The following is a 27,365-nucleotide window of genomic DNA, read 5'->3' on the forward strand; positions in this document are numbered from 1 at the left end:
TTTATCACCTGCCCTGTTTGGTAACTTCTTAAAGAAAACAGCAAGTAGTAGTATACTTTGAAAAAACATAAAAAATCCATTTATAGTAGACTCTCCTAAGTGTAATATGGTTTAAGTTTAGAGCATTCTCATTTCAAAAACAAAAGTTATGCATATTCTGTCTTTGAGAGGTTTTTGTTTGGTTAATCAGTAAACCGGTTAACTTCCAAAGTGCATAACTAATTTTCTATAATTGCTATAGCTCTAAAATTTGAACTAAATGAACTAGAAATCATTCGCTTTTATTTGGTTTTAATCTTACCTCAACAGCCCTCACTACAAAAAATATAGGCATTAGCAACGCCAAATTTTGTAACGCCTTAAAACCGTTTTCTTAGATAGTTTTAGACAACGATTTTTTATAGTGTTACTGTTGAATTCAATTTTTCATTATTTTATAGCAACAAAGTAAAACCGTTCTCTTTGACTATTTTAAAGAACGGTTTTATAACTGTTACCATGATTTGTTTTTAAGCAACGGTTTTTTATTGTTGTTTAAATAATTGTACAAAAGAAACGCATAAAAACTGTTGCCAAAATACTACACTTTAAAACCGTTCTACTAGAGGGTCTTAGACAACGGTTTTTACAGTGTTGCTGTTGAAATTTAATTTTTCATTACGTTATACCAATAAAATAAAACTGTTCTCTTTGACTATTTTAAAGAATGGTTTTATAACTATTACAACAATTTTTTATCAAATAATAATTTTTTAATATTATTTAAATAATTATACAAATTAAAAGATACATATAAAAATAATTATAAATAATCATACAAATTTAAACAATTTTTTCTATAAATACTAAATTTATAGAATACTCAAAACTATTGTTATAAATATATAACAAATATTATTTTTAGAAAAAACAAAATTAAAATAAATTTATAATAAATATTATATATATTTTTTTATAAATATATAACAAATATTATTTTTAAAAAAATAAAATTAAAATAAATTTAAATAGAATACATTTAATTTTAAAATTATTATTCTATTCACCAATTTTATCAAAATATCTATTTTATTTATATTCTTTTATAAAAACTTAACCCTAATTCTAAATTTTCAATTTAAGAAACCCAAATCCTAGAACCCCACCCCTTATGAGAAACAAGAAACGCAGATAGAAGAGAGAAAGCTAAAGACCGCGAGGAAGAAGAAGGGAAGGAGAGGGAGAAGAGCGCGCTGGTGTCGCGCCTCACCACCGTGGAGCCTAACACACGCGTCGCTGCCGTCATGTCATCGTTAATCTGAACCGTGCGAGGCAGAGAGCTGCCGTTGCGGGAAACGCGATGGAGGAGAGGATGACGCCAACTCTGTCGCGCCTGGTCACTGTTGAGATCGTCGTCGAAGATGCCACCACCGTTACTGTCGAACCCTAGCCGTCGCAGTCGCCGTCGATGCTGTAGCAGAGGAGGAGGAAGGATGTGCGAACAGAAGAGGGAAAAGGAAGCTTCGAAGCCGTCACCGTTTCTACTTGGGGTTGTCGCAGCCGATTGGTTTCGCCGCTGCTGAAGAAGACGTGTCTGAGAGAGAGAGAGAGAGAGAGAGAGAGAGAGAGAGAGAGAGAAGGGGGGGGAATGACCCGCAAAGGATGCTCTGACGGAGAAGGAGGAGAACGAGGCTTTCTCATCGCCATTGATTAGAAGTTGCTACGTTGATGGGATGAACAGAACGTGAAGAGGGAGGAGAAACTCCCGGAGGAGAGGGAGGTTTTGCCGCCACACCGCTGGTCGCTGGGGAACACCGCCATTGACGCCGGAAAATGCCACTATTGGAGCCACTGTCCTTTCTCGGCCCCTGTTTCTGCTGCTGTTTACCCTGGCTCAGCCACTGCCGCCACAACCCGTCTCGGATTTCTTCTAATTTCGACACTCGAAGGTAGGAGATTTATTTTAAAATTAACCGTTTTAATTTATGAATGTCATTGAAGTTTAGTGAGTAACTGCAAATAATTTATACATGTCTTGTGTGATTAATTTGTATAAATAAGCTTGGTTTGAGGTTGTAAAATTTAGATTAGTTTGATATTGAGATGATGTTTTAGTGTTTCAATTAGTTTATTGAGTTTAGGTTATGGCTGTGGATGTGACTGGTTTTGTTGTTGTGGGTGATTAATTGACAAGATTAATTTTGGTTTGAGGCTGTGACTGATATTGGTTTTCTGATTTTGATGGAATTGTTGAAAATTCTGATTTTATGTGATTATGCTGAATTAGGGTCACTCAATCTAGCAAATGAAACAAATTACTTGTATCTAATTTAACGTGAATTGCTTTGAATTGTTTTTAGGGGATAAGGGCTCGTGTGGTGGACATGGACTTTGCACCAAAGGTACCAAGTTGAAGATCTTATCAAAGTTTCTGATAATATCATATGTTAAAAGCAACAGTGTTATGCATATCATTGGTTTTGACACAGATAATTCATTTCGAAGAATCTCATCAATGGTTTTCTTCATATTTATCTTTAAACACTATAATATAATAATTGATATCTATATATATGCAGTGGGATTCTCCAACATTGGAAAAGGTGTCTCAAGACATGGTGGATCAGTACTTCTCACCTCTAAGTGAATTTGAACCTGGTCTAGAGCTCCCCACAAAAGTTTGAGAAGCATTTTTGTAGTTTCTCTTTAACTTGAAATGCTTCAAAAGGTACAACAATTGGTTTTGGTCAATCTTGCTCTCTAATAAACAATCCTTTTGGATAAGACAATTTGGATTTTATTATAAGTATTAGGAGTTAATTTGGTTAAAATAGGTTATGGATTTCTTGTGTCTTGCTAATTTGTCCATCAGTTGTTACTTTTACGCTTGTAGTTGAGTTAAAGACTCTTGATATTATTCTTAATTTCTACTTTTTGCTTTGATATTGTCAAATGATATATGTTTTTAGTCCAATTGTGTATTTTTTTAATTATTCTTATTTTTCTTAAAATTAATATAGGCACAAGTGCAAGCTGAGAATAAAGGTCTAAAGAATCAGCAATTAGAGCTTTCCAATCCATATTTGGGAAAGAGAAGGCAGGACGAGTGCGATGTCACGGAAGAGTTACCACGCCAAATTTGTTGAAGAAAAATGAAGAAATTGTCACCCTTAGGCTATAGTATTATGGTATTTTGAAAAATGATGTCAGATATAAGTAAAAGTAGTTATGACCTAGACTAGTATTATGTTATTTTGCAATGATGATATAATGTGATTGTGGATCTTACAACAATTTTTATAAGTCAAATTTGATGGTAAATGTTCAATTTAGATTTCTTTAGTAATTTGATTCAAATAGTTTAGTTTATTTATTGAGACTAAATTAAAAAAATGTTGGAACTAATTTTATTCATGAGAAAATTATTGTAAATAAAGAATTATATATTACAAAAAACCGTTGTCAAAAGTCACAAAAGGCAATGGTGTTAAAACCGTTGTCAAAGACAATTACAAAATAGCAATAGTATTAAAACCGTTGCCAAAAAATAACACTAATGGCAACGCTTTAAAACCGTTGGCTTTGTGAATAATAAAACTACAACAGTTTAAAACCGTTGCCTATCCAGTTATGGTTTTAAACCGTTACGTCATGAAAGAGAATGGTTCTAAACCGTTGCCTATCCAGTAACGGTTCTAAACCGTTCTTTAAAAATTGTTGTCAAAACCGTTGTCTATGCCGGTAACTATGGCAACGGTTTTTTTGTTGCCACTGCCTTAGGTAAAAAACCGTTGCCTATGAGTATTGGTAACGGCCGCATATACCACAGGTCAAAAACCGTTGCCAAAGCATTGTCTAAGGTTTTAGGAACAGTTTTTCGATCTATGGGAACGGTTTTTGACCGTTGCGAAAATCCTTGTTTGTTGTAGTGCCTTCTGGATTAGAAGTTATACATCTAGGAAGTCACTGCTCTAAATCTAGAGATACTGTTTAGCCAACAGTGAGCAGTAATTTTTTAAAATTTATAACTCCCAATGTATAACTCCAAAAATTATGAGCTTTTTAGAAAATAAAATTAGACACCCTAAAGTTTTACTCTCAAGTAGTTTCACATCAAATCGAGTTCTGGATCAACCGGTAGCTCACACAAGTGGCTGGTATAACTAAACGAGTTACAGGATTGCATGTTAATAAAACAGTGAACATGTCATTTTGTAAATTGGATAATTAATTATATAAAAATGATTTTGTCCTAAAATTTGGTCACACTATTCTTGATATTTGTCAATATCTCAACTCTCTTTTTAGTTGTATCTTAAATCTCATCAAACTTTAAAAGTTACATAGGTTGGAAGTTGCTGCTGCAATAGCTTTAAAACAGGTTTTTCAACAGAAACGATTTACTTTCAACAATTTTTATCTTCTAACCTACTCATAAAAAATTATGAAATTTTTAGGAAATGTTATGTACTCATCAAGGATTACTAAAATATTTATTTTCTTAATTTTGGATGGCTAGATATTTCCCAGAAATTCGAGTAAGTTGCTGCCTAATTTGGTAACAGATTCTGCAGCTATTGGCTTAGGTTTTAACTGACCAATTCGATTACCTAAGCTTCCAATCCTCTTCTAATCATGATTCTATTCTTAGACTCTCTTAGAATTTTCATCTTTGTCTTATAGTCCCAAGAGCTCAGCTGTTGTTCATTTCATCATTCGTTCATCATATAATCATCCAAGAGCAATGTAGTGCAACAATTCATCATAATAGCACTATAGTCCTAATCATTATACTTAATCGGCGGCAAATATATCAAGCAACCATTCATTTTATCATCAATCACATAATCACAAACATGCAATTAAACTAGCCTAATCCCTACCTCGTTGGAGTTCACTCTTGGCCACACTCGGTTCAAGCTCTCTCTTCCTTTCTTGGTTAGTTTCCCTCCAAGCTCTGGCCATCCCTTTCTTGGCTTGTGATTCAGTTGTTCTAACAGAGTTCTAATGGAACAAGAGGAATGATCAGAATTTTTGAATTAGAAGGAGAAGAAGATAACATTGTTGGTTATTACCAAGCAAAGAAAGTCAAAGAACAAATTTTGGGTGATGGTGTGACTACTTTTTAGCTTTGGTCAGTCACCATTCTTTGTCATCACTCTCCTTTCTCTGTTGATGGTGTAATAAAGAATCAAGAAGAAGTGACAGAAGAAACCAAATTGATGAAGTGGGTTTTGCATAATTTGATGGATAAAGACTACATTCTTGATTCCAAAGTTAGCAAAACATCTTAAGCTGTGAGAAACCAGATGCTAGCAATTCTGCAGATTGCTCTTGTTTGTGTTAGTACATCTCCAAAAGTAAGACCAAATATGAAGAGTGTGCTAAGAATGCTTCTTAATGATAGATGAAGCCATCATATTAGTTGTTCTGCAAGGTTGCAATGAAATAAATTGTCTAAGTAGGAAACTTTTCTTTCCAGCATAGAATTTATAGATAGAAGATAGAATATCTGATAGCACAGATTTTGCTTAGTATGCCATTTTTGTACAGTAAAATTGATAAACCCCGGTTTCGTGGTTTATCTTGTGCTTATTTTAGGGAATTTTATCACCTTTTTCCACATTTATTCAATGAAATAGCATGATTTTGTAATTCTCCCTTGAATTGTGCTTAAGTGTAAAAACATGCTTTTTAGGCCCTTAAATTGATGATTTTAATTCACTTTAATTCCATTCGATGCCTTGATATGTTTGTTGAGTGATTTTAGGTTCATAAGGCAAGTATTGGATGGAAGAAATGAGGAGAAAAGCATACAAAGTGGAGAATGCATGAAGAAACAAAGATTGGGAATGCATCAATGGGCGCGCACGTGTACAAGGCGCGCGCGCGCAAAAGTGGTTTTGCATAGAGACGCGCACGCGTACAAGATGCGTCCGCGCGGGTGAAGAAACAGCCAATCGACGCGCACGCGCACATGGCACGTACGTGCCGATACTAGCACGTGACCCACTTAAAGGCAAAACGCTGGGGGTGATTTCTAAGCTGCCCAGGCCCAAATTCAACTTGTTTCTATGTGTATTTCATGCAGAATTGAAGTCCAAGCAAAGGGGAAGCAATTGTTTGAAGTTTTTTGCATCATGTAGCTTAGTTTCTAGAGAGAGAAGCTCCCTCTTCTCTCTAGAATTAGGGTTCTTAGGATTAATTGCATCATAGATCCATGTTTAATTCCTTGCTTTCATCTTGTTTCTTCTACATTTTCATGCTCTAGTGATGTAATCTTCTTGTTCCCTCTTGTTAATTTCCTTTTCATGCCTCTTTGTTTAGGATTGATGAACACTTGTTGGATTTGGATTTTCTATTAATGTAATTGATGTTTGATGTCTTTTATTGTGAATTTGAGTTGGTGATCTTGTCTTCTTGTAATTTGTAGTTGGTAGATTTTACTATTTCTTGTCATTTATTATGCTTTCCTTTTATGCCTTCCAAGTGTTTGACAAAATGCTTGGTTGGATGTTAGAGTAGATTTTGAACATTCTTGGCTTGGAAAGAGTAATTAGGCAATCTTGAGTCATGAAAACCCAACTTATGTTGGTGATCTAGAGTTGTTAGCTAGTATGATTTTCATTGACTCTAATCTCTTGCTAATCCAATTAGTGAGTTGATTAGGACATTTGGATTGAGATTAGCTAGTCTTGTTAGACTTTCTCTCATGGAAGATAACCTATATCTTCTTCCATCATTGGGGATGACGTAATAAGATAAATTCTTGTTAATTATTGTTATTAGTGACTAGGATGGAAGGCCTATGATCTCAATTCTTGCCATGAATGTCTCTCTTTATTAATTGCTTTTCTTTATTTTGCTTTCTTTAATTGATTGCTTGATTTACTTTTCTTGCCATTTATTTTCTGCCCCTTATAAATCAAACCGCCTTGTTCCTTCATAGCCAATAAGCATACACTTCATTGTAATTCCTCGTGAGACGACCTGGAGTCCGAATACTCCGGTTAATTCTTATTTGGGGTTTGTACATGTGACAACCAAAATTTTTTATGTGAGAATTGTTTGTTGGTTTGGAGCTATGCTTACAACGAAGTAATTCCTTTCTTTAGGAAGAAAGTCTAGACCGATACGAAAAATTCTCGTCTATCAAAATGGCGCCGTTGCTGGGGAGTTGCAATGGTGTTATATTGTTGGCTATTGTATATATTGTGAATAGCTTGATTTTTGGGTTTGTTAGTTAGTCTTTGCTAGTTTTAGGATTGGGTTTTCTTTGTTTCTTGTTAGAGTTTATTTTTGTTTTCTCTTGTCACCACGAATTCTCATCACTTTGGCTATGAGTTTGGTTCAAACTATGTTGTAGGAGATGGAAGCTTAAATGACAACACGCATCAAGGATTTGGAGATCAAAGTTTGGCAAGAGTGATTGGGGACATGACTACTATCTTCACGGAGATGCGCGACGACCAAAGGGCATTTATTGCCACCCAAGCCGTCCAAGCGCCACCCCAACGTGACTACTCTTCGGATTCTCATGGGTATACTTCTTATCCTAATGCATACCAATCTAATGTGTGTGATGACCCTTATTGTGATTGTCAACCACAACCACCACATGCATATGAACGCCCTCCTCAACATAACCCTCCACCACACTCACAAGCCTTCTACCACCATCCACCTCCATATGATCCCAACCCGTATCCATCATACCAACTACCATATCAACCATACCTAGAGCCACCACTATTCCAATACCAATACTCTCAAGAACCACAAAGTCCACACACACCACCTCAAGAATTTCACCAATATGAACCACCTTCCAATTACAATAACCTTCCCTCAAACAATGAACTCTCTCTTCCACCATCACCTCCCGATGAAGCCCACATGCTAGAATTGAGAGATCTTGAATATCATATCTTAAGGCGACACGAGGAGGATGAAAAGAAGTTTGAGGAGTTAAGAGTGAAAATGGCTATCATGGTAGAAGCCGTTGGCAACATAGTCTCATCCTGCCTAAGCCTATGCGATCAAGGCACTCCCATTGTTGAATATGGAGAAGCAACCAAGGAGTTTAGTGAGGGAGTGAACTTGAAGCTCCAAGGTGAAGAAGAGGAGTTAAAGCAAGAAATGCACCAAGAGGAGGAGGTAGAGATTACTGAATAAGAGGAAGTAGTGGTTGGAGCCTTAGGATATGTTGAGTACATAGAGGAAGCACAAATTGAAGAGCCTTCTTCCATAGAGTTCGAAGTTGATGTTGAGGAGGAGAGTGCACAACCTCCAAGGCACAATGTGATTGAAGAATTGGAAGAAGTGTCCCAAGTAATAGGCCCTCCTATTTATGATGATTCCATACCAACATATGATCTTTTTCAGCTTGAAGAATCCTTCCCCACTATGCTCAGAATTGATGATGAGGTAGATTTCACTCAACCTCCTATGTATGATTTGAGTGATGGGGAAGAGCTAGAGGACATTGGTGAAGAAGAATGTGAACTTGAGGAAGCTTGGCAAGAGGTAGAGCATGAAGTATCTTGCCAAGTGGTGGAAGCCTTCCAAAAAGGATGGACGGGAGTGGAGCGTATTTTGTCAAGACCGTTGGGAACTCCTCCACCTAGGCTGTCATCTAATCCTTCATTTGAGTAGGTAAAACTTCTAACTCTTAGTTTTATTATCCCACTTGAATATGGTTTGCTTGAGACGGATGGCCAACTTAGGACGCTTTGTGGAATTAAGTGTAAAAGGAGGATGTTTAGTGGTTGGCGTTGTAAGTCTAAGCTCATTATGGTTGGAAGCTCAAAATTGAGAAGCATGGATTGGTGTAGTGCTCAATTGAATTGGTCTAGGAGGATAGTTTGGCGCTTCCATGAGAATTCATCTCTCTTGCCACCCGGAGGAAATCACCATGATCAACTCAAGGACGGGTGTGAAAACAAAGTGTGAGATCCCAGATCGCACAAGGAAGATCAAATTTGGGAGCCTATGGTTTGTGAAGAACTCCATCAAAGCTTGGAGTTATTAACCTTGAATGATGAAGCACAATGGAAGTCCAAGCATTGGTGGATGTTCAAGGATGGATTCAAGCACAAGCCACCTTGATGAGGAGCTCCTCATAAGTCCAACTTAATGACAATAAACAAAAGTGCTAGGTGGGAGACACCCCACCATGGTAATATCCTTTCATTTTTCTCTTTTGTACATATTGATAAAATAGGTTTAATTTCATGTTTTGATTGATTTGTTAAGTTTGTTTGGTAGTTTAGTGTGTTAAATAAGGTTTTGTGATGTTTTGGTAGTTGTTTGGAGGTTTGGAATGCTTGGTTTGGTGCAAAAACATAGAAAAAATTGTGAAAAATAGAGCACCATCCATGCGCATGCGTGCTTTACGCGTACGCGATAATCAAGCCATTTCGACCATCCACACGCACGCGTCATGTACGCGTACGCGTGGATTGAATTTTTCCACTTCCCATACATTCACCAGAGAGTTGTGCCTGAAGTGTGCCAACTTTGTGCTCAAGGCACGCGCACGCGTACCTTACGCGTACGTGTCGACTCTCTGCTTTGCCAAGCATGCGTACGCGTCAGTCGTGTGTACGTGTCGCTTCCATTTCATCAATCCACGCTTATGCACACATGACGCGCACGCGTGGATTGCCCTGTTTCACCCACCTCTTTTTCTTCTCTCCTTTCCATTTCTTTCCTTCTTCTCTTCTCTTTCCACCTCTCAATCATCACCCAACACTACCAAACACCATCCATAACCACTTATTTTAGTTAGTTAGTTAATTGTTTGATTAGTACATGATGAGCGGATATTTTATACGCTTTTGGGGTTAATTTCATATAGTTTTTAGTATGATTTGGTTAGTTTTTAGTATATTTTCATTAGTTTTTAGGCAAAATTCATATTTCTAGACTTTACTATGAGTTTGTGTGTTTTTCTGTAATTTCAGGTATTTTCTGGCTGAAATTGAGGGAGCTGAGCAAAAATCTTATTCAGGCTGAAAAAGGACTGCTGATGCTGTTGGATTCTGACCTCTCAATACTCGGAATGGATTTTCTGGAGCTACAGGAGTCCAATTGGCGCGCTTCCAATTGAGTTGGAAAGTAGACATCCAGGTCTTTCCAGCAATATATAATAGTCCATACTTTGCTCAAGGATAGATGACGTAAACTGGCGTTTAACGCCAGTTCCATGTTGCAGTCTGGCGTCCAGCGCCAGAAACAGGTTACATGTTGGAGTTCAACGGCCAGAAACAGGTTACAACCTGACATTGAATGCCCAAAACAGCCCAGGCACGTGAGAAGCTTAAGTCTCAGCCCCAGCACACACCAAGTGGGCCCCAGAAATGGATTTCTGCACAATCTATCATAGTTTACTCATTTTCTGTAAACCTAGGTTACTAGTTTAGTATTTAAACAACTTTTAGAGATTTATTTTGTATCTCATGACATTTTTAGATCTGAAATTTGTACCTTTTGGTAGCATGAGTCTCTAAACCCCATTGTTGGGGGTGAGGAGCTCTGCAGCGTCTCGATGAATTAATGCAAGTATTTCTATTTTCCATTCAAACATGCGTGTTCCTATCTAAGATATTCATTCGTGCTTAATTATAGAGAAGGTGATGATCCGTGACACTCATCACCTTCCTCAATCCATGAACGTGTGTCTGACAACCACCTCCATTCTACAACAGATTGAATGAGTATCTCTTAGACTCCTTAATCAGAATCTTTGTGGTATAAGCTAGATTGATGGCGGCATTCATGAAAATCCGGAAAGTCTAAACCTTGTCTGTTGTATTCCGAGTAGGATTCTGGGATTGGATGGCTGTGATGAGCTTCAAACTCGCGAGTGTTGGGCGTAGTGACAGACGCAAAAGGATCAATAGATCCTATTTCAGCATGAGTGGGAACCGACAGATGATTAGCCGTGTAGTGACAGCACACGTGGACCCTTTTAACTGAGAGGACGGATGGTAGCCATTGACAACGGTGATCCACCAACACACAGCTTGCCATGGAAGGAACTTTGCACTTTTGCATGCATAAGGGAAGAGGAATACAAGAGAAAGGCTGAAATTCAGAAGACAAAGCATCTCCAAAACCCCAACATATTCTCCATTACTGCATCATAAGTATTTATTTCATACTCCTTTATTTTTTTGTTATTCAAACTGATAATTATAATTGATATCCTGACTAAGAATAACAAAATAACCATAGCTTGCTTCAAGCCAACAATCTCCGTGGGATCGACCCTTACTCACGTAAGGTATTACTTGGACGACCCAGTGCACTTGCTGGTTAGTTGTGCGGAATTACATAGTGTGAAGTAATTTTCGTGCACCAGTACATTTTTATTTTGTTTTCTATTTTTCTTTATAAGTGTTAGATTATTAATATTGTTTACTGTTTCTTGCTGCTGATTATTGACGAGATGTTATTTTAACATCATTATTTTTAATTTTTATTGTTGGATTTAATTGTTGAGGTTATATTTTGTCACTTAGTTTTGAGTCTTCGTGTTTAACATCTGTGAGCACCAAGTGAATGTTACATTGCCTATAAGCTTCTTAACTCTTTTGAATTACATGTTTTGGCCACCATGCATTCATCATCCATTGTTAGGCAATTGTATATTATCATTGCATTTTTTTAGGTGATACTTGTTTATGATTTACCCATACTCATATCACCTATTTCATGCATTGAAATTGTGCGGTTGAGAAATTGAATCGAAAGCTTACCTAGTGATATATTTTTGAGCTTTGTAAAGCTTTGTGGGCCATGCTTGCTATGTAATTGATTTCCACTTCTATCTTCTTTTTCCTAAGTTCCATAGCACCCATGTGTTTCACCTCTATGTCACTTAGGTGTTGCAACAACTTCAATATGTGTCATTGATTGTTGTGTGAGTTTCATATACCATTTTGTTCACTAAGTCTACCTACATATCAATCAATGTCCATGCGTTATCCAACTTCACAATTGCTTGATTTTTGCTTGAATGCTTCCATGCTTCTTCACTACTTGTGTGGTTGACTTAACCTACAAGTCTTTTGAAGTATTTCAAGCACACTAGAATGAGTGAAATGTGTGTCTTCTTTTGTATAATTGTGACATGGTTTCTAAATACTAGAGTGTGAGTTCTAAACTGCATGCAAGTTAGGACCCACACACTTATTTTTCATTAATGTCACACTAATTCACTCACCCAATTCTAGTGATTTACCTCATTCCAACAATCCATGCTTCCTTGCTTGTGCATTTACTTGTCTTATTATCTCCTATTTTCTATGTTCAGGATGAGTCATCATAAGTAAAAACGGAAGTGAGAGAAGAACACGCAGCATTGGTTGACCTACCAGCAGAAGGTAGCAACTAGGAGAGTCCCCGTACCCCCTTGTTCATCTTTGGATGCACCGAGGACGGTGCAAACTTTTAAGTGTAGGGAGGTCGTCCGACCGCTCGGCATTTTTGGGTGACAAATTTCTAATCCCAACACTTTTGCATTTCATTTTTAGGTCTTTTAGAATTTTTGGTTGCATTGCATATGTATATATTAAGCTTAGTCAAAATCATGATATTTTCCAAGGATTTTATCTATAGGGCACCCCAATTGAAAAAAAAATTTAGAACTTGCTTGAATTATATACTTTGTGGAACATGATTTTTGAGCTAAGAACACAAGCATGTGAGGTTTGAGCCTAATTGTGTGGTTACATGATGAGCGGATAATTTATACGCTTTTTGGCATTATTTTTAGTATATTTTTAGTATTTTTAGTTAGTTTTTATTAGGTTTTTATTAGTTTTTAAATAAAAATCACAATTCTGGACTTTACTATGAGTTTGTGTATTTTTCTGTGATTTCAGGTATTTTCTGGCTGAAATTGAGGGACCTGAGCAAAAATCTGATTCAGAGGCTTAAAAAGTTAAAAAGGACTGCAGATGTTGTTGGATTCTGACCTCCCTGCACTCGAAGTGGATTTTCTAGAGCTACAGAAGCCCAATTGGTGTGCTCTCAATTGCTTTGGAAATTAGACATCCTGGGCTTTCCAGAAATATATAATAGTCCATACTTTACCCGAGATTTGATGGCCCAAACCGGCATTCCAAGTCAGCATAGAAATTCTAGCGTCAAAACGCCAGAACTGGCATAAAAGCTGGAGTTAAACGCCCAAACTGGCACAAAAGCTGGCGTTTAACTCCAAGAAAAGTCTCTACATGTGAAAGCTTCAATACTCAGCCCAAGCACACACCAAGTGGGCCCAGAAGTGGATTCTACATCATTTACTCATTTCTGTAAACCCTAGGTTACTAGTTTTCTACAAATAGGACCTTTTACTATTGTATTTAAAGAATGATCTTTGGACGTTTAGTCCTTAGACCTTTGAGGCTGGCCATTCGGCCATGCTTAGACTATTTTCACTTATGTATTTTCAACGGTGGAGTTTCTACACACCATAGATTAAGGTGTGGAGCTCTGCTGTTCTTCATGAATTAATGCAAAGTACTATTGTTTTTCTATTCAATTCAAGCCTATTTATTCTCTAAGATATTCATTCGCACACAAGAACATGATGAATGTGATGATTATGTGACGCTCATCATCATTCTCACTTATGAATGCGTGCCTGACAAACACTTCCGTTCTACATGCAAATAAGCTTGAATGTGTATCTCTTAGCCTTCTGATCTACGATCAGAGTCTTCGTGGTATAGGCTAGAATCAATTGGCGGCCATTCCTGAGATCCAGAAAGTCTAAACCTTGTCTGTGGTATTCCGAGTAGGATCTGGGAAGGAATGACTGTGACGAGCTTCAAACTCGCGAGTGTTGGGCGTAGTGACAGACGCAAAAGGATCAATGGATCCTATTCCAACATGATCGAGAACCGACAGATGATTAGCCGTGCGGTGACAGCGCATTTGGAACATTTTCACTGAGAGGACGAGAAGTAGCCATTGACAACGGTGATGCCCAACATAAAGCTTGCCATGGAAAGGAGTATGAATGATTGGAAGAAGGCAATAGGAAAGTAGAGGTTCAAAAGGAACAAAGCATCTTCATATGCTTATCTGAAATTCCTACCAATGAATTACATAAGTATCTCTATCTTTATTTTATGTTTTATTCATCTTTTAATTATCAATTATCCATAACCATTTGAATCCGTCTGACTGAGATTTACAAGATGACCATAGCTTGCTTCAAGCCGACAATCTCCGTGGGATCGACCCTTACTCACGTAAGGTTTATTACTTGGACGACCCAGTGCACTTGCTGGTTAGTTGTGCGAAGTTGTGAAAAAGAACTAAGATTATGAACGTGCGTATTAAGTTTTTAGCGCCGTTACTAAGGAATGAACGATCACGATTTCGTGCACCAAGTTTTTGGCGCCGTTGCCGGGGATTGTTCGAGTTTGGACAACTGACGGTTCATCTTGTTGCTTAGATTAGGTAATTTTATTTTATGTTTAAGCTTTTTTTCTTTTTATTTTCGAAAAAAAAATTTCAAAAATACAAAAATATTTCTATTTTGTTCTTCAGAGTTTTAAGAATGAATTCTAGAGTTTCATGATGATTTGTTAAAATTTGGCTGGTTGTGAAACCATGTCTAAACTTTTGGATCGAGGTTTCAACTTATCATCACAAGAGCTTGATGATTTCTATCAATCTTGCTGTTGAAAGTAATGATCTGCTAAAGCTGGCTGGCCATTGGCCATGTCTAGTGTTTTGGACCGAAGCTTTCACTGAAAGCTTTGGCTGGCTAGTAAGCCATGTCTAATTCCTAGACCGGAGTTTTAGACTAACATTGCATGATTCCTGGAATTCTCATTAAAAATTTTGAATTCCTTACTTTCTCTTCTTCCAATTAATTTTCAAAAAAATTACAAAAAAATTTTTAAAATCTTAAAATCAAAAATATTTTATGTTTCTTGTTTGAGTCTAGCATCTAATTTTAAGTTTGGTGTCAATTGCATGTCTTCATTCTTCTAATTTTCGAAAATTACATGCATTATGTTCTTCATTGATCTTCAAGTTGTTCTTAATGATTTACACACAAAAAAAAAAGCTGGGCGTTCAAAACGCCCAGTGAAGAAGGAAAACTGGCGTTTAAACGCCAGCCAGGGTACCTGGCTGGGCGTTAAACGCCCAAAAAGGTAACATTTTGGGCGTTAAACGCCAGAATGGATGCCATTCTTGGCGTTTAACGCCAGGAGGACACTAGAGGGAAGATTTTGTTTTTAATTCAAATCTTTTTTCAAATTTTCATAATTTTTCAAAATCAAATTTTTTTCAAATCATATCTTTTCAAAATCAATTTCTTTTCAATTTTTTAATTTATTACTATTTTCAAAAATCCTTGCTACAATTAGTGATTTAATTCAAAATTTTCAAGTTGTTACTTGCCTATTAAGAAATGATCAAATTTTAATTCTAGAATCATATCTTTTAATTTCCTGTCAGTCAAGTAATCAACTTTAATTTTAAAAATTTCTCTTTTTAATTTGATTCTCAATCATATCTTCTCAATCATATATTTTCAATCACATCTTTTTCAAAATTAATTTTCAATCATATCTTTTTTATTTCTAATTTCAAAATCTTTTCCAAAAATCACTTAATTTCTTTCCCAATCTTAGTTTTCGAAAATCATTTACCAAATTTTCAAAATTTCTTTTAATTATTTCAAAATCTTTTTACTTTAATTTCGAAAATTCTTCCCCTCTTCTCAAATCCTTCTATTTAAAGGACCAACACTTCTCCATTATCAGCAATTCGAACTCTGTCCCTCTTGATAAGTTCGAATTCTCTCTTCTCTACCTCATCTTTCTATTTTTATTTTCCTCTGACACCTCAAGGAATCTCTATACTGTGACATAGAGGATTCCATATTTTCTTCTCCTCTCTTTTCATATGAGCAGGAGCAAGGACAAGGGCATTCTTATTGAAGTTGATCCTGAACCTGAAAGGACCTTGAAGAGAAAGCTAAAAGAAGCTAAAGTACAACTCTCTATAGAGGACCTAACAGAAAATTTCAAACAAGAAGAAGCCATGGCAGCCGAAAACAACAACAATGCCAACAATGCAAGGAAGGTGCTTGGTGACTTTACTGCTAGTGCACGAAATTGTGATCCCTGATAATGGCTTCAAAAACTTGGTGCTCTAATCTTAATTCATAATTTGTCACAACTTCGATACAACTAACCAACAAGTGCACTGGGTCGTCCAAGTAATAAAACCTTACGTGAGTAAGGGTCGATCCAACGGAGATTGTTGGTATGAAGCAAGCTATGGTCATCTTGTAAATCTCAATCAGGCAGATATCAAATGGTTATGGAGTTTTCGAATAATAATAATAAATAAACAGAAAATAAAGATAGAAATACTTATGTAAATCATTGGTGAGAATTTCAGATAAGAGTATAGAGATGCTTTCGTTCCTCTGAACCTCTGCTTTCCTGCTGTCTTCATCCAATCATTCCTACTCCTTTCCATGGCAAGCTTTATATAGGGCATCACCGTTATCAATGGCTACATCCCATCCTCTCTATGAAAAAGGTCCAAATGCTCTGTCACGGCACGGCTAATCATCTGGAGGTTCTCGATCATACTGGAATAGGATTCACCCTCCTTTTGCGTCTGTCACTACGCCCAGCACTCGCGAGTTTGAAGTTCGTCACAGCCATCCCTTCCCAGATCCTACTCGAAACACCACAGACAAGGTTTAGACTTTCCGGATCTCAGGAATGGCCATCCATGGGTTCTAACTTATACCACGAAGATTCTAATATCTCGGACTCGGTCCTCTGTATTAGATATCTAAGAGATACTCATTCTAGCTTGTTTGCATGTAGAACGGAAGTGTTTGTCAGGCACGCGTTCATAAGTGAGAGTGATGATGAGCGTCACATAATCATCACATTCATCATGTTCTTGGGTGCGAATGGATATCTTAGAAGCGGAATAAGTTGAATTGAATATAAAACAGTAGTCTTTGCATTAAATCATGAGGAACAGCAGAGCTCCACACCTTAATCTATGGAGTGCAGAAACTCTACCGTTGTAAATACATAAGTAATGAAGGTTCAGGCATGGCCGAATGGCCAGCCCCCATGATCTAAGAACTAGACGTCCCAAGATGATCCGAAGATCAAACTAAAGATTATCAAAAGATCCAAATACAATAGTAAAAAGTCCTATTTATACTAAACTAGTTACTAGGGTTTACAGAAGTAAGTAATTAATGCATAAATCCACTTCCGGGGCCCACTTGGTGTGTGCTTGGGCTGAGCTTGAAGTTTACACGTGCAGAGGCTTCTTTTGGAGTTGAACGCCAAGTTATAACGTATTTTTGGCGTTCAACTCTGGTTCGTGACGTGTTTCTGGCGTTTAACTCCAGACTGCAGCGTAGAACTGGTGTTCAACGCCCTTTTGCGTCATCTAAACTCAGGCAAAGTATGGACTATTATATATTGCTGGAAAGCCCTGTATGTCTGCTTTCCAACGCCATTGAGAGCGCGCCATTTGGAGTTCTGTAGCTCCAGAAAATCCACTTTGAGTGCAGGGAGGTCAGAATCCAACAGCATCAGCAGTCCTTCTTCAACCTCTGAATCTGATTTTTGCTCAAGTCCCTCAATTTCAGCCAGAAAATACCTGAAATCACAGAAAAACACACAAACTCATAGTAAAGTCCAGAAATGTGAATTTAACATAAAAACTAATAAAAACATCCCTAAAAGTAACTAGATCCTACTAAAAATATACTAAAAACAATGCCAAAAAGCGTATAAATTATCCGCTCATCACAACACCAAACTTAAATTGTTGTTTGTCCCCAAGCAACTGAAAATCAAATAAGATAAAAAGAAGAGAATATACTATAAATTCCAAAATTTCAATGAAACATAGCCCCAATCAGATGAGCGGGACTTGTAGCTTTTTGCCTCTTGAATAGTTTTGGCATCTCACTTTATCCATTGAGGTTCAGAATGATTGGCATCTATAGGAACTTAGAGTTCAGATAGTGTTATTGATTCTCCTAGTTCAGTATGTTGATTCTTGAACACAGCTACTTTATGAGTCTTGGTCGTGGCCCTAAGCACTTTGTTTTCCAGTATTACCCCCGGATACATAAATGCCACAGACACATAATTGGGTGAACCTTTTCAGATTGTGACTCAGCTTTGCTAAAGTCCCCAATTAGAGGTGTCCAGGGTTCTTAAGCACACTCTTTTTTTGCTTTGGACCTTGACTTTAACCGCTCAGTCTCAAGTTTTCACTTGACACCTTCACGCCACAAGCACATGGTTAGGGACAGCTTGGTTTAGCCGCTTAGGCCAGGATTTTATTCCTTTAGGCCCTCCTATCCACTGATGCTCAAAGCCTTGGGATCTTTTTTATTTACCCTTGCCTTTTGGTTTTAAGGGTTACTGGCTTTTTGCTCTTGCCTCTTGGTTTTAAGAGCTTTTGGCTTTTTCTGCTTGCTTTTTCTTTTTCTTTCCATTTTTTTTTGCCATTTTTCTTCTCTTTTTTTTTCTGCAAGCTTTTTGTATTCACTGCTTTTTCTTGCTTCAAGAATCATTTTTATGATTTTTCAGATTATCAAATAACATGTCTCCTTGTCATCATTCTTTCAAGAGCCAACATATTTAACATTCATAAACAACAACTTCAAAATACATATGCACTGTTCAAGCATTCATTCAGAAAACAAAAAGTATTGTCTCCACATCAATATAATTAAACTAAGTTCAAGGATGAATTCGAAACTCATGTACTTCTTGTTCTTTTGTTTTTAAAACATTTTTCATTTAAGAGTGGTGATGGATTCATATTCACTACTTTAAGGCATAGACACTTAGACACTAATGATCATGTAATAAAGACACAAACATAGATAAACATTTAACATAAGAAAACAAAAAACAAAAAATTTGAGAACAAGGAATGAGTCCACCTTAGTGATGGTGGCGTTTTCTTCTTGAGGTACCAATGATGTCCTTGAGCTCTTCTATGTCTCTTCCTTGTCTTTGTTGCTCATCCCTCATAGCTCTTTGATCTTCTCTAATTTCATGGAGGATGATTGAGTGCTCTTGATGTTCCACCCTTAGTTATCCCATGTTGGAACTCAGTTCTCTTAGGGAGGTGTTGATTTGCTCCCAAAAGTTCTGTGGAGGAAAGTGCATCCCTTGAGGCATCTCAGGGATTTCTTGGTGATGAGCTTCTTCATGCATCTCTTGAGATCCATGAATAGGCTCTCTTGTTTGCTCCATCATTTTCTTAGTGATGGGCTTGTCCTCATCAATAAGGAGATCTCCCTCTATGTCAATCCCAGCCGAATTGCATAGATGGCAAATGAGGTAAGGAAAAGCTAACCTTGCCATAGTGGAGGACTTGTCAGCCACCTTGTAGAGTTCTTGAGGTATAATCTCATGAACCTCCACCTCTTCTCCAATCATGATGCTATGGATCATGATGGCCCGGTCTATAGTAACTTCAGACCGGTTGCTAGTGGGAATGATTGAGCGTTGAATGAACTCCAACCATCCTCTAGCTACAGGCTTAAGGTCCAGTCTTCTCAGTTGAACCGGTTTGCCTTTTGAGTCAATCTTCCATTGAGCTCCTTCTACACATATGTCCATGAGGACTTGGTCCAACCTTTGATCAAAGTTGACTCTCCTTGTGTAGGGGCGTGCGTTCTCTTCTATCATTGGCAAGTTGAATGCCAACCTCACATTTTCCGGACTAAAATCTAAGTATTTCCCCCGAACCATGGTGAGATAATTCTTTGGGTTTGGGTTCTTACTTTGATCATGGTTCCTAGTGATCCATGCATTAGCATAGAACTCTTGAACCATTAGAATTCTGACTTGTTGGATGGGGTTTGTTAGAACTTCCCAACCTCTTCTTTGGATCTCATGTCGGATCTCCGGATACTCATTCTTCTTGAGTTTGAAAGAGACCTCGGGGATCACCTTCTTCTTGGTCACAACATCATAGAAATGGTCTTGATGGGCTTTGGAGATGAATCTTTCCATCTCCCATGACTTGGAGGTGGAAGCTTTTGTCTTCCCTTTCCCTTTTCTAGAGGATTCTCCGGTCTTAGGTGCCATCAATGGTAATGAAAAAACAAAAAAGCAATGCTTTTTCCACACCAAACTTAGAATGTTGCTCACCCTCGAGAAAAAGAAGAAAGAATAGAAGAAGAAAAAGAAGAAGATATGGAGGAGATGGAGGGATGTGTGTATTCGGCTATATGGGTGGGATTGGGTGGGAAAGAGATATTGAATTTTTGAAGGTAGGTGGGGTGTATGGAGAAGAGTGGATGGATGTGAGTGGTGGTAGGTGGTAATAGGGAAGAGAGATTGAGGTAATTGGTGAAGGGTTTTAGGGAAGGGTGTTTATTTGAAAGAGAGGATGAACATTGAGAAGAGGGAAGAATATGAGTGGAGGTAGGTAGGGATCCTGTGGGGTCTACAGATCCTGAGGTGTCAAGGATTTACATCCCTGCACCAATTAGGCATGTAAAATGCCTTTGCATGCAATTCTGGCGTTTAAACGCCGAATTGGTGCTTGTTTTGGGTGTTCAACGCCCAGATGCAGCATGTTTCTGGCGTTGAACGCCAGTTCTATGCTTGTTTCTGGCGTTCAGCGCCAGCTTTTCTCAGTGTGCATTCCTGGCGTCTGAACGCCAGGATGCTGCTTGTTTTGGGCGTTCAACGCCAGATCCATGCTCTGTTCTGGCGTTGAACGCCAGCCAGATGCTCCTTACTGGCGTTTAAACGCCAGTAAGCTCTTCCTCTAGGGTGTGATTTTTCTTCTGCTATTTTTGATTCTGTTTTTAATTTTTGTATTTATTTTGTGACTCCACATGATCATGAACTTAATAAAACATGAAAGAACAATAAAAATAAAAATAAAATTAGATAAATAAAAATTGGGTTGCCTCCCAACAAGCGCTTCTTTAATGTCAATAGCTTGACAGTGGGCTCTCATGGAGCCACACAGGTGATCAGGTCAATTTTATAGACTCCCAACACCAAACTTAGAGTTTGGATATGGGAGTTCAACACCAAACTTAGAGTTTGGCTGAGGCCTCCCAACACCAAACTTAGAGTTTGACTGTGGGGGCTTTAGTTGACTCTGTACTGAGAGAAGCTTTCTATGCTTCCTCTCCATTGTTACAGAAGGAGATTCTTGAGTTTTAAACACAAGGTTGTCCTCATTCAGTTGAAGGAGCAATTCTCCTCTGTCTACATCAATCACAGCTCTTGATGTGGCTAGGAAGGGTCTTCCAAGAATGATGGATTCATCCTCATCCTTCCCAGTATCCAGGATTATGAAATCAGCAGGGATGTAAAGGCCTTCAACCTTTACTAACACGTCCTCTACTTGTCCATAAGCCTGTTTTCTGGAATTGTCTGCCATCTCTAATGAGATTCTAGCAGCTTGTACCTCAAAGATTCCCAATTTCTCCATTACAGAGAGTGGCATGAGGTTTATTCCTGACCCAAGGTCACATAGAGCCTTCTCAAAGGTCATGGTGCCTATGGTACAAGGTATTAGGAACTTTCCAGGATCCTGTTTCTTTTGAGGCAATCTCAGTTGATCCAATGCATTTAGTTCATTGGTGAACAGGGGAGGTTCATCTCCCCAAGTCTCATTACCAAATAAATTGGCATTCAGCTTCATGATTGCACTAAGGAGCTTGGCAACTTGCTCTTCAGTAACATCCTCATTCTCTTCAGAAGAGGAATACTCATCAGAGCTCATGAATGGCATAAGGAGGTTCAATGGAATCTCTATGGCCTCTAGATGAGCCTCAGATTCTTTTGGTTCCTCAAAGGGAAACTCCTTGTTGATCACTGGACGTCCCAGGAGGTCTTCCTCCTTGGGATTCACGTCCTCCTCTTCCTCCTTGGGTTCGGCCATGATGGTTATATCAATGGCCTTGCACTCTCCTTTTGGATTTTCTTCTGTATTGCTTGGGAGAGCACTAGGAAGGGTTTCAGTGATCTTCTTACTCAGCTGGCCCACTTGTGCCTCCAAATTTCTAATGGAGGACCTTGTTTCATTCATGAAACTCAGAGTGGCCTTAGATAGATCAGAGACTAAGTTTGCTAAATTAGAGGTACTTTGTTCAGAGTTCTCTGTTTGTTGCTGAGTGGATGATGGAAAAGGCTTGCTATTGCTAAACCTGTTTCTTCCACCATTATTAAAGCCTTGCTGAGGCTTTTGTTGATCCTTCCATGAGAGATTTGGGTGATTTCTCCATGAGGGATTATAGGTGTTTCCATAGGGTTCACCTATGTAATTCACCTCTGCAATTGCAGGGTTCTCAGGATCATAAGCTTCTTCTTCAGAAGATGCCTCTTGAGTACTGTTGGATGCAGCTTGCATTCCATTCAGACTCTGAGAAATCATATTGAGTTGCTGAGTCAATATTTTATTCTAAGCCAATATGGCATTCAGAGTATCAATTTCAAGAACTCCCTTCCTCTGAGGCGTCTCATTACTCACAGGATTCCTCTCAGAAGTGTACATGAACTGGTTATTAGCAATCATGTCAATGAGTTCTTGAGCTTCTGCAGGCATTTTCTTTAGGTGAATGGATCCACCTGCAGAAGTATCCAATGACATCTTAGTTAATTCAGACAGACCATCATAGAATATATCCAGGATGGTCCATTCAAAAAGCATGTCAGAAGGACACTTTTTGGTCATTTCCTTGTATCTCTCCCAAGCTTCATAAAGGGATTCACCTTCTTTCTGTCTGAAGGTTTGAACATCCACTCTAAGCTTACTGAGCTTTTGAGGAGGAAAGAACTTGGCTAAAAAAGCCTTGACCAGCTTATCCCAAGAGTTCAGGCTATCCTTAGGTTGAGAGTCCAACCATATTCTAGCTCTGTCTCTTACAGCAAACGGGAAAAGCATAAGCCTGTAGACCTCAGAATCAACCCCATTGGTCTTAACAGTATCACAGATCTGCAAGAATTCAGTTAAGAACTGAAAAGGATCTTCAGATAGAAGTCCATGAAACTTGCAGTTCTACTGCATCAGAGAAACTAACTGAGGTTTCAGCTCAAAGTTGTTTGCTCCAATGGTAGGGATGGAGATGCTTCTTCCATGTAAATTGGAATTAGGTGCAGTAAAGTCACCAAGCATCCTCCTTGCATTATTATTATTTTTGGCTGCCATCTCCTCTTCCTGTTCGAAAATTCCTGTAAGGTTGTCTCTGGATTGTTGTATTTTAGCTTCTCTTAGTTTCCTTTTCAGAGTCCTTTCAGGTTCAGGATCTGCTTCAACAAGAATGTTCTTGTCCTTGCTCCTGCTCATATGACAAAAAAGGGAATAACAAAGAAAATATGGAATCCTCTATGTCACAATATAGAGATTCCTTTGTGTGAGTAGAAGAAGAAAAGAATGTAATGTAAGGAAAGAGAAGGGAGGAGAATCCAAACACAAGGGTGAGGATAACAGAGATATGAGATGAAGAGAAGTATTAGTAAGTAATAAATAAATAGAAGGAGATGGGAGAGAGGGAATTCGAAAAATAAATTTTGAAAAAGAGTTAATGATTTTCGAAAATTAAGATAAAATTAAAATTAAAATTAAAAATTGAAACAGTTAATTAATTAAAAAGAATTTTTGAAAAAGAGGGAGGTATTTTCGAAAATTAGAGAGGGATAGTTAGTTAGGTAGTTTTGAAAGAGATAAGAAACAAACAAAAAGTTAATTAGTTAGTTGAAACAAATTTTGAAAATCAATTTTTTAAAAGATAAGAAGATAAGAAGTTAGAAAAGATATTTGAAAAAGATATGATATGAAAAGTTATGATTAAAAAGATATGATTTTGAAAAAGATAAGATAAAAATATATTTTTGAAAAGATATGATTGAAATTAGTTTTGAAAAATATTTGAATTTTTAAAATCACAATTAATGACTTGATTCACAAGAAATCACAAGATATGATTCTAGAATTTAAGTTTGAATCTTTCTTAACAAGTAAGTAACAAACTTGAAATTTTTGAATCAAAACATTAATTGTTAATGATATTTTCGAAAATATGATGTAAAATTAAGAAAAAGATTTTTGAAAAATATTTTTAAAATTTTCGAAAATAAATAAGAAAAATGAAAAAGATATGATTTTTGAAAAAGATTTTGAAAAAGATAAGATTTTTAAATTGAAAATTTGATTTAACTCATAAGAAACAACTAAATTTTAAAAAGTTTTGAAAAAGTCAACTCGAATTTTCGAAAATTTATGAGTGAAAAAGGGAAAGATATTTTTTTTATTTTTGAATTTTTAATGATGAAAGAGAAAAACATGAAAAAGACTCAATGCATGAAAATTTTGGATCAAAATATGTGATGCATGCAAGAACACTATGAATGTCAAGATGAACACCAAGAACACTTTGAAGATCATGATGAACATCAAGAACATATTTTTGAAAAATTTTTGATGCAAAGAAAACATGCAAGACACCAAACTTAGAAATCTTTAATGCTTGGACTCTAACAAACGAAAAATGCATATGAAAAACAAGAAAAGACACAAAACAAGAAAATTTAAAGATCAAACAAGAAGACTTACCAAGAACAACTTAAAGATCATGAAGAACATTATGAATGCATGAATTTTCGAAAAATGCATAAATTTTTAGAAAAAATGCAATTGACACCAAACTTGAAATTGACTCAAGACTCAAACAAGAAACACAAAATATTTTTGATTTTATGATTTTATGATTTTTTTGTATTTTCTTTTAAATTTTTTTTTCGAAAAACATATAGGAAAAAGAAAATAAGAAATTCAAAATTTTTTAATAAGAATCCCAGGAATCTTTCAATGTTGGCCTAAAGCTCCAATCCAAGGGTTAGACATGGCTTAATAGCCAGCCAAGCTTTAGAAGATACAAATCAGTCATACAATAACAAATTTGATTAGCAACAACTAGCTTGCTCTTGTAATGATGACTTGGAAGCCTCAGTCCAAATGAATTTAGACATGGCTCTACAGCCAACCAGGCTTCAACATGCTTCATGAAACACTAGAATTCATTCTTAAAAATTTAGAATAATTTTCGAAAACAGATGAGAAATTTTTGAAAGATTTTTGAAAATTTTTTGAAAATAAAACAAAAAGAAAATTACCTAATCTGAGCAACAAGATGAACCGTCAGTTGTCCAAACTCGAACAGTCTCCGGCAACAGCGCCAAAAACTTGGTGTTGTTGCCGGACCAACTTGGCACTGATGTTATCGGACCAAAGCTTGCCAGAAACTCGAACAATCTCCGGCAACGGCGCCAAAAACTTGGTGCACAAAATTGTGATCCCTGATAATGGCTCCAAAAACTTGGTGCTCTAATCTTAATTCATAATTTGTCACAACTTCGATACAACTAACCAGCAAGTGCACTGGGTCGTCCAAGTAATAAAACCTTACGTGAGTAAGGGTCGATCCCACGGAGATTGTTGGTATGAAGCAAGCTATGGTCATCTTGTAAATCTCAGTCAGGCAGATATCAAATGGTTATGGAGTTTTCGAATAATAATAATAAATAAACAGAAAATAAAGATAGAAATACTTATGTAAATCATTGGTGAGAATTTCAGATAAGCGTATAGAGATGCTTTCATTCCTCTGAACCTCTGCTTTCCTGCTGTCTTCATCCAATCATTCCTACTCCTTTCCATGGCAAGCTTTATATAGGGCATCACCGTTGTCAATGGCTACATCCCATCCTCTCTGTGAAAAAGGTCCAAATGCTCTGTCACGGCATGGCTAATCATCTGGAGGTTCTCGATCATACTGGAATAGGATTCACCCTCCTTTTACGTCTGTCACTACGCCCAGCACTCGTGAGTTTGAAGTTCATCACAGCCATCCCTTCCCAGATCCTACTTGGAATACCACAGACAAGGTTTAGACTTTCCAGATCTCAGGAATGGCCATCCATGGGTTCTAACTTATACCACAAAGATTCTAATATCTCGGACTCAGTCCTCTATATTAGATATCTAAGAAATACTCATTCTAACTTGTTTGCATGTAGAACGGAAGTGTTTGTCAGGCATGCGTTCATAAGTGAGAATGATGATGAGCGTCACATAATCATCACATTCATCATGTTCTTGGGTGCGAATGGATATCTTAGAAGCGGAATAAGTTGAATTGAATATAAAACAGTAGTCTTTACATTAAATCATGAGGAACAACAGAGCTCCACACCTTAATCTATGGAGTGCAGAAACTCTACCGTTGTAAATACATAAGTAATGAGGGTTTAGGCATGGCTGAATGGCCAGCCCCCATGATCTAAGAACTAGACGTCCCAAGATGATCCGAAGATCAAACTAAAGATGATCAAAAGATCCAAATACAATAGTAAAAAGTCCTATTTATTCTAAACTAGTTACTAGGGTTTACAGAAGTAAGTAATTGATGCATAAATCCACTTCCGGGGCCCACTTGGTGTGTGCTTGGGCTGAGCTTGAAGTTTACACGTGTATAGGCTTCTTTTGGAGTTGAACGCCAAGTTGTAACGTGTTTTTGGCGTTCAACTCTGGTTCGTGACGTGTTTCTGGCGTTTAACTCCATACTGCAGCGTAGAACTGGCGTTCAACGCCCTTTTGCATCATCTAAACTCGGGCAAAGTATGGACTATTATATATTGCTGGAAAGCCCTGGATGTCTACTTTCCAACGCCGTTGAGAGCGCACCATTTGGAGTTCTGTAGCTCCAGAAAATCCACTTTGAGTGTAGGGAGGTCAGAATCCAACAGCATCAGCAGTCCTTCTTCAACCTCTGAATCTGATTTTTGCTCAAGTCCCTCAATTTCAGCCAGAAAATACCTGAAATTACAGAAAAACACACAAACTCATAGTAAAGTCCAGAAATGTGAATTTAACATAAAAACTAATAAAAATATCCCTAAAAGTAACTAGATCCTACTAAAAATATACTAAAAATAATGCCAAAAGCCGTATAAATTATCCGCTCATCAACTGCACCCACTCCTGACTTCTATGGGAGAAGCATCTCAATCCCTGCCATTGGAGCAAACAACTTTGAGCTTAAACCTCAATTAGTTTCTCTGATGCAACAGAATTGCAAGTTTCATGGACTTCCATTGGAAGATCCTCATCAGTTCTTAGCTGAATTCTTGCAAATCTGTGACACTGTCAAGTCTAATGGGGTTGATCCTGAGGTCTACAAGCTTATGCTCTTTTCCTTTGCTGTAAGAGACAGAGCTAGAACATGGTTAGATTCACAACCTAAAGAAAGCCTGAACTCTTGGAAAAAGCTAGTCAATGCCTTCTTGGCAAAATTCTTTCCACCTCAAAAATTGAGC

General features: G+C 37.4%; 1 non-coding gene across 1 annotated transcript; it reads left to right on the forward strand.

The window, feature by feature from the left end:
• Nucleotides 1-22,695: 22,695 nt before the first annotated feature.
• LOC148581481 (small nucleolar RNA R71) lies at nucleotides 22,696-22,803 on the forward strand. Its single transcript, XR_015898647.1, has one exon. It is a non-coding gene; the product is annotated as a small nucleolar RNA R71 (small nucleolar RNA).
• The last annotated feature ends 4,562 nt before the right edge of the window (nucleotides 22,804-27,365 follow it).

This window comes from Arachis ipaensis, chromosome B10, assembly GCF_059453495.1.
Source record: "Arachis ipaensis isolate K30076 ecotype BB chromosome B10, ASM5945349v1, whole genome shotgun sequence".
NCBI lineage: Eukaryota > Viridiplantae > Streptophyta > Magnoliopsida > Fabales > Fabaceae > Arachis > Arachis ipaensis.